Below are 7,965 nucleotides of genomic sequence, written 5' to 3' on the forward strand. Positions count from 1 at the left end.
CCATCGGTTAAGCTCCCAACAAAGGAAGATTTGGCTGTTCCTGATCCGGAGGCTCAGTTGGTGGCGGCTGTTCATGTCATCCCAGACTAGACGATCCCGTATTTGGCGTATATGAACCGAGGCGAGTTACCGGAGGATGAAACCTTGGCCCGGCAGATAATCCGGCGATCCAAGTCCATGACTATTATCAATGGAGAGTTACATCATTGCAGTGTGACAGGGGCGTTTCAGCGTTGCGTGTCTCCTGAAGAAGGATGTGAGATTCTGAGTGAGATTCACGAAGGGGATTGTGGTCATCACACCGGTTCAAACACCCTGGTGGCTAAAAGCTTTTCTTCATGGCTTCTATTGGCTAACGGCTCATGCTGATGTAGAAGACTTGGTGAAAAAGTGCGACGGTTGTCAGAAATTTTCACGCCGAGCTCATGTTCCGGCCTAGGAATTGAGGATGATTCCAATCACTTGGCCGTTTGCAACTTGGGGGCTGGATATGGTCGGGCCCTTTAAGCGATCCAAGGACAAGAAGACCCACCTTTTGGTGGCGGTTGATAAGTTCACTAAGTGGGTGGAGGCAGAGCCAGTCAGTAAGTGTGATGCAGCTATGGCAGTTCAATTCATCAAAAAGGTGATTTTCCGGTTTGGCTTTCCACACAGCATTATAACTGATAATGGTACCAATCTGTCCAAAGGTGCTATGAAGGAGTTCTGTCAACGTGAGCACATCCGGCTTGACGTAGCATCAGTGGCTCACCCCAGTCTAATGGTCAAGCAGAGAGAGCCAATCAAGAGATCTTGAGAGGCATCAAGCCCGGGTTATGGTTCCTTTGCAATGGACGCCGGGTTGTTGGGTGGAGGAGTTACCTTCTGTGTTATGGAGCATCAATAGCACGCCCAACAGATCTACGGGTTACATGCCTTTTTTCATGGTTTATGGAGCGGAGGCGGTTCTCCCTAGTGACATCCGTCATGACTCGCCTCGTGTGGCGGCGTATGTCGAAGCTGACAATGAGAAGGCCCGACAGGAGGCACTTGACCTGTTAGATGAGGAGCGTGACATTGCAGCAGCTCGTTCGGCGATTTACCAGCAAGATTTGCATCGTTATCACAACCGCCGGGTTAGAACCAGAACTTTTCAAGAAGGTGATCTGGTGCTCCGACTCATCCAGGATCAGACTGATATGCATAAGTTATCCCCGCCTTGGGAAGGACCTTTCGTGGTCAGCAAGAATTTGCATAACGGGTCATACTACCTTATCGATGTTCGAGAGCACAAGGACTCACGTAAATCGGAGGAGGAGACCCACCGGCCGTGGAATATCGCTCATCTTCGGCCTTACTATACATGAGCCATAGGCTCTGCTTATGTACATAGTTATGACAATGTATATATTATGATCAATATAATAAACCGGAGCCTTAGTTCAAGCGGGGTATCTGTTGTTTTTCTTACATCATGTGTGGTTACATGGGGGCTTCTGTTTATAAAGCGGTGTCCGGTTTACCCCTTGATTCAGCTTATAAAGCCATATATAAAAATCACTTGGGGGCTTGGTCGTATTCGAACCATAGCTACACCTCTTGATCGGCGCAAGGCCACACGGAAAATCACTTGGGGGCTTGGTCGTATTCGAACCATAGCTACACCTCTTGATCGGCTCAAGGCCAAAAGAAGATTACTTAGGGGCCAAAGAGAGTGTTGCAAAAGCACAACTCAAACATAGGCACCCACTGAGCACAGCTCAAAATATTGCTTGGGGATTCTTTGCTTCGCAATGAACAAAGAATCTACACTTGTAATAGGCTATCAAGCCACGGCTTGGAAGCCAGGTGTATTCACCTAAAACCCCAGGTTATCCTGCCTCTTTAAGTAAGCCACTCCGTCCAGGTAAACCTGGTATGACCCGTCGAACGTTTGACAAGTCAATCTCATAGACCCTGAACTTGTCAAAGTTAAAACGACGATTGGTTAAAGATTGAGTTCCATCTTAAAAGGCTTTGTGAAATAGTTTAACTCAGTGGCCTGGCAGCCCATGAAAAGCCTCGATTTGGGGCCTGGCAGCCCGTGAAAAGCCTCGACTACAAGTTTGCATATGCTTTTATTTACCAAGTTTTTTCTCTTTTGATGACATTTATAATGTTTTTGATAAACCGGCGTTCATTAACCCGGCTTGGCTTTCAACTACAAGTTGTTAGTTCATGATCAGTTATAATCTAGCTCTTACTAACCCGGTCTGGCTTCGACTATAAGTCGCCAGTGTTATATATGGATAAACCGTTGTTTATCACAACCCGGTATGGTTTTATCATAAACCGATACAATATGGAAGGAGTTATCGGTACTCATGATTAGGGGTATCGCCCTTACTACAAAAGTTGGTCAACCAACGAGGTGATTCAATGTCACAGGTATCATTTATTTTCATATTTGATTCTCTTTTTATAGCCTTGGTTATAAACCCTGGCTATATATTTGGGTATCATGACCCGTCCGACGGTAAACCGTCAGGACACTTTCAATTTCTCGTATGCAGGAACAGCTTGAATAAATCGTTATGGATTATAAACATCATATGTCTTAAGCATGGCGGATTAACAAGTGTCAGGCAAAAATAAATATGCATGATGGCATAGCAGACCAAGTGTTTAACTAGTCTATTACAAGGCGTTTCAGTGCCCAAAAGAATAATTGTTTTTCGGCAAGTATTGCAGCACGCGAAGGGCTAAACCGGCCTCCGGATCATGATTCGTCACCAGGTTGACTTGACGGCTGCGGATCATCTTGCATCGGTTCATCATCCTCCTCTCTACCCAGTGGCTGGAAGTCAATGGTTGCCCAGTCGATCCCAGTTAGGGCTTGGAATACAGCTTCATCGCTTATAATGGTGGACAGTTCAATGTCAGGGGCATAGATGTGCTTACGGATTGGCGGGATAAGATTCTGAGCCTCAGGAGTTGGTGCAGCGACCCGTTTGTTGTTGACGTCATAACTCGCCTGGTAATATGAAAGATCAGCTTCTTCAGCCAATTGACAAGCCAGTGGACGTACTTCCCGGTTTATGGATCGGAGTTCATCATTGCCAAACTGTGAGCCGTCTTCTTTTAAGCTTGGATAGCCTTTACCCACATCCACCGGATCAAGATCAGGCACCCATGCTTTTGCCCGGGTTAGTGCGGTCAGAGCACCAGCCCTTGCAGCAGATCTCTTTAGCTCTTCTACCCGGGCAGGCAACATTGACAAACTTTCTAAGGTCTCTTTGATTAAAGTTGGGGTGGCTTGTTGTGAGAAGCGATGCAGATGATCCGTTGCGCGCCGGTATATAACTGCTCTATAAGAGTATATGCAGCCTTCAGCTTCTTCTGTACGTCAGAGCCCAGATGACTAATGTGAGTTCCTGCATCATTGAAAACATCAATAAACCGGCAATGTATGGGATGATATGTTCAAAACTTAAAGCCAGGATATTTACCAAACACAGCAGTAGTCATGGCATGTATTTGCCGCTTTACACCAGTCAGCTCATCTACCATCGGTTTAAGAGCTGCTTCTGCGTCCTCGTCTCTCTTTTGCAATGCGGATTTTTCTGTGTCCCAGTCCGCCCGCTCCTTGTTGAAACTCTCCTTCAGCTTTTCCATGGCGGCTAAAGCACTGATCAGCTCATCTTTGGCTTTGGAGGTTTCTGCTTGCTGGGACTTGAGGTTTTCTTGCAGATCAGCGGTTTGAGTTTCCTTTTTGCTCAGCTCAGCCTATAAGAGATAGACATATAATGAGTTGGCAATACATATTTGAAGTACCAAGCACATAACAAGTTATGCACCTGATACTTGGGGGCTAATGCATATTTGCTCGTTATCAGCAATTTCTACAAGTCCCAAGCGCAATACAAGTATTACTCTTGACACTTGGGGGCTAATGTATGTTTGCTCAAAATAACATTATGGGTATTCTTCTAAAAGTCCCGGTTCATCTTCATAAGTTAAACCGGCCCTTGGGGACTACACCGGCAAAAGTTACCATATTACTATTCTAAAAGTACCGGTTTATCTTAAAAAGATAACCCGGCCCTTGGAGGATAAGCATGCAAAGTCGAGATATTACAAAGTCCCGGTTTAGATGAGAATCATAAACCGGTACTTGGGGGCTACTGGAGTTAATATTTGGAAGTGGACACAAGAGAGAAGTAGTTATGCAGTTACCTCATATCGTTCCTTCATCAGATTTACTAAACCGGCTTCAAAGTCGCGGCTTGTGTACAGACGGTTTAAAAAACCAGAATGGATGTCTTGGGCGTTGAGGTGGGCATAGGTTGACAAATATGTGTTCCATTTGCCTTTGCCCATAGCAGAAGGCTCGTCCTTGGCACTATGCTTTGATAAGGCAACAGGATTGCCAGGAGCGGTGTGGCCGACGCCAGTAATCATAATGTCATCTTCTTTATCACCAGCAGCCTTCACTGGAGTTGACGGTTTATCAGCAGCCTTAACTAGACTGGCCGGTTTATCATCTGTGCGAGCCGGACTAGTCGGTTTGTCAGTGTGACCTGTGGTGTCAACTTCTACTTGTTCAGCTATGAAGTCATAATCTTGAGGTGGCGGGTCATCATGAATAACATCAGTATTTGTTCCTTCCAGATCTGGAGTCTTCTCCGGTTCAGTAACCACATTATCATCAGCTGGTTTATTTAACCGAGCCTTCTTGCTGGGTCTAGGCTTGGCACTGAGAAGAACAAACATAAAGGTTAATACGTTAGGTGAACATAAGGTATTAAGAGTAAATTTAAGGCATAGCTCGCCCAGGAACTGTCTTGAGAGTTGGAAGTTGTGTGGTTGTCGACTCGCCAGATGATGAGTGAGGTGTTCCCTGATAATTCGAGTCAGACGGATTAAGAGGCTGTCAGAAACAACCCGCCTTGGGGCAAGAAGTGTCAAGAGTATAAGAGACCTCTGATCGACGTTTCCGAACCGGAGTGTTCGGTAAACCGGCGGAGGTAACTACCTGGCCGTTGTGCCGGGTTGTGCGGCGGGCTTTGTGTTGCTGCTTCTTCAAAACAAAGTTTGGGTCCAAGTGAGCTAGGGGGTGAGAAAATTTTACTTTCCGGTTTGCTTGACGGATTTTCTGGGTTGGCAGAGGATCTGAACCGGAGGAAAGGATAATTACCTCTATGTCGTCAGCTTGGCTGCCTTCAGCGTCGTCCTAATAATAGTCATTGTCAATGAGGTGTATGAAAAATGAACCAAGAGAGTCAAGTTCTACCTCTGAATCCGGATTAGCCAAGTCAGCATCAGCATTTGGTTCGGAAGACTCAGTGGTCCTCTCCTTGGCAGGTTTTTTGATAACCTTGGTCTTGGGGCGAGGTGTCTTGGCCGGTTTATCCTGTGGTTTCTTCTTCCAGAACGGATCATCGCCCTGTCAAAGATGGACAAAAATTTGAGAGAGTATCTAAAAAAGGAGCAAGTTAAAACAAAAAGGGTTGTGATTCTTACAGTTGGCAGTTTATTGAAGACACAGAAAGGACTTAACCCGGTCTGGCTGCAGACAGCTTCCGATTCATTCAGTATTTTCTTGACAGACTCGGTAACTTCATCCTTTGTTAGCCGAATATCAACATGTCGCTGAGGATCTTTCAAGCTGCCTGTGTACTCACATATTAAACCGGGGCACCGGCTTAAGGGAAAAATGCTCCAGGTTATCCAGCAGCGAGCAAAATCAACACTTGTCAAACCGTTCGCCACAAAGGCTCTGAGCTTTGACAGTTGTGCTGCGTAGTTGGATCTTTCCTTCGCAGTTAATCTCTGAGGAAAGGGATGTGTATTGCTAAGACGATGAGGACGGTAACCCGACAGAGGATTTTCATCAGTTGGAGATGTATCTTTGCAATAGAACCAAGTCTGATTCCAGTCCTTGGGGTGACTGTGAAGCTTGGTGTGAGGGAAGCTGACATCTTTCCTCTTTTGAATCGCCATGCCTCCAAGTTCAGTGTTGGGTCCATCTGTAAACTCTGCATGACGGTTTAAGTAGAAGAAATCCCTAAACAGTTCAACGGTGGGCTCCTCTTGAAGATAAGCCTCGCAAAATACTTGGAAATGACAAACATTGGACACAGAGTTTGGGCCAATGTCCTGAGGGTGGAGTTGGAAGCTGGCAAGTACATCTCGGAAGAATTTTGATCCGGGAGGGCTAAACCCTCGGCTCAGGTGATCAACAAACACGACCACTTCTCCATCCTTGGGCTCAGGAGGATTTTCTGGACCAGGGACCCTCCACTGGATAACTTGTTTTTTCGCTAAAGTGCCATTTGCGACACATCCCTCTAGTTGCGCTTCCGTAACCCGGGAAGGAACCCAGTTACAAGCATAAAATTGCTTGGCAAATATAAAGCGATGCAAGATTAGAAGCAGAAACAGAGGTGTATACACATTGTTAAACCAGAGTCTGACATTTGTTAAACCGGAGTCCGACATTGGAGGAGTTACAAATATAAATGCCTTGGCAGTTTACGAGGGGACTAATGGTACCACCGGATTATCATTTTCTACAAAGATAAACCGCCTGTATTGGTATGAAAGGTACAGATCTAAAAGTAATTAAGTAAGGGGAAAAACAGTTTTCACAGACTGGTATGGTAAATTCAGATCTGCGGCATGTCAGAAAATCAAAATATACTTGGACCTAAAGTACAGGTGTTTCAACAGTTCATTAGATTCCGACGAGTTTCTTTCTATACGAAGGGGATGCTATAATGAAGAAAAAGGGGACTATGGCTACGGCGGCACGAGAAATATCAGATCTAAACTAGCCGTTTGTGATACTAAGAAGAACAGGGAAGAACGGCGCCGAAGCTTCAATGAACTCTGATGAACACTGAAACCCTAATGGTGGATCTGGAGTAAGGAAGGGGAAACTTACCGATGCTGATGGAACAGCGGAGGAGCGCCGCGTTTCTCTGGTACAATCAGGTTGATGCAGCAGCCAGAGTTCAAGACGAGGGCGAAGCTTGTCGGCGGTGGCTGCGTGTGACGGTCAGGTCGGCGCAAGGAAGAAGAGATACGAAGAGGCAAGGGGGGAAACAAAAAGGACCCCGAGCCTTATTTATAAGGGCGAGGAGATAAATGACAGGTGCGAGAATCGAGGAGCCCAAAGCTGGATATGTGACAGAGCTGTCGCCTCGATTGTCGGAGGCTCATTAATGAAGTGAGAGATATACCATTTTTAATAATAGGTGACGTCATGGCGGTTTATCATGATGCTGGAAGATGACGTCATGGCGGTTTACAAGATTTATGCGAAGATGCTGAAAGAAGAATTTTTCTCAATTGTTGAAGATTGACATGAACCAGTTCAAATCAATCTGGGGCCTAATGTTGGGGATATTACTACTGGGTATAAACCGGCCAGGAGAGGCCGGGTTATCCCCATAATGAGTTATTTATATGTGAAGCCCATGAAGACAAGGAGTGTGGCGCTTTACGAGGGCCCAAGGCCCAGAGGCGGGTTATGGCCTGTAGACATAAACCGCCATATCAATGTAACTTGTGTTGTAAGATAAGCAAGGTAGAAACCGAGTCGAACACGTTTATGAGCCGGCCTCGGGATTCTGTAAACCGCCGGGCGTCAACCTATGTATATAAAGGGACGACCCGGCGGCGGTTTAGGGGCAACAAACAACAACTTGAGAGCCAGGCATAGCGAATTCGCTTCCTGGTCATCGAAACCCTACCAATTCCACAACAACTGGATTAGGCCTTTACCTTCACCGCAAGGGGCCGAACCAGTATAAACTCTCTGCGTCCTTTGTCCGCTTTAACCCCTTTAAGCTAACTCATTGCAATGGCTCCACGACTAAGTCCCTTCACTAGGACATCTGTCGTGACAAAACCACGACAGGATCTCATCCGGACTCCGAACTACCTTCGGTAACCACATACAATTTCCCATTACAACTCTAGAGTCACCGAACCTTAAGTGTG

This window comes from Triticum aestivum, chromosome 6D, assembly GCF_018294505.1.
Source record: "Triticum aestivum cultivar Chinese Spring chromosome 6D, IWGSC CS RefSeq v2.1, whole genome shotgun sequence".
Classification (NCBI taxonomy): domain Eukaryota; kingdom Viridiplantae; phylum Streptophyta; class Magnoliopsida; order Poales; family Poaceae; genus Triticum; species Triticum aestivum.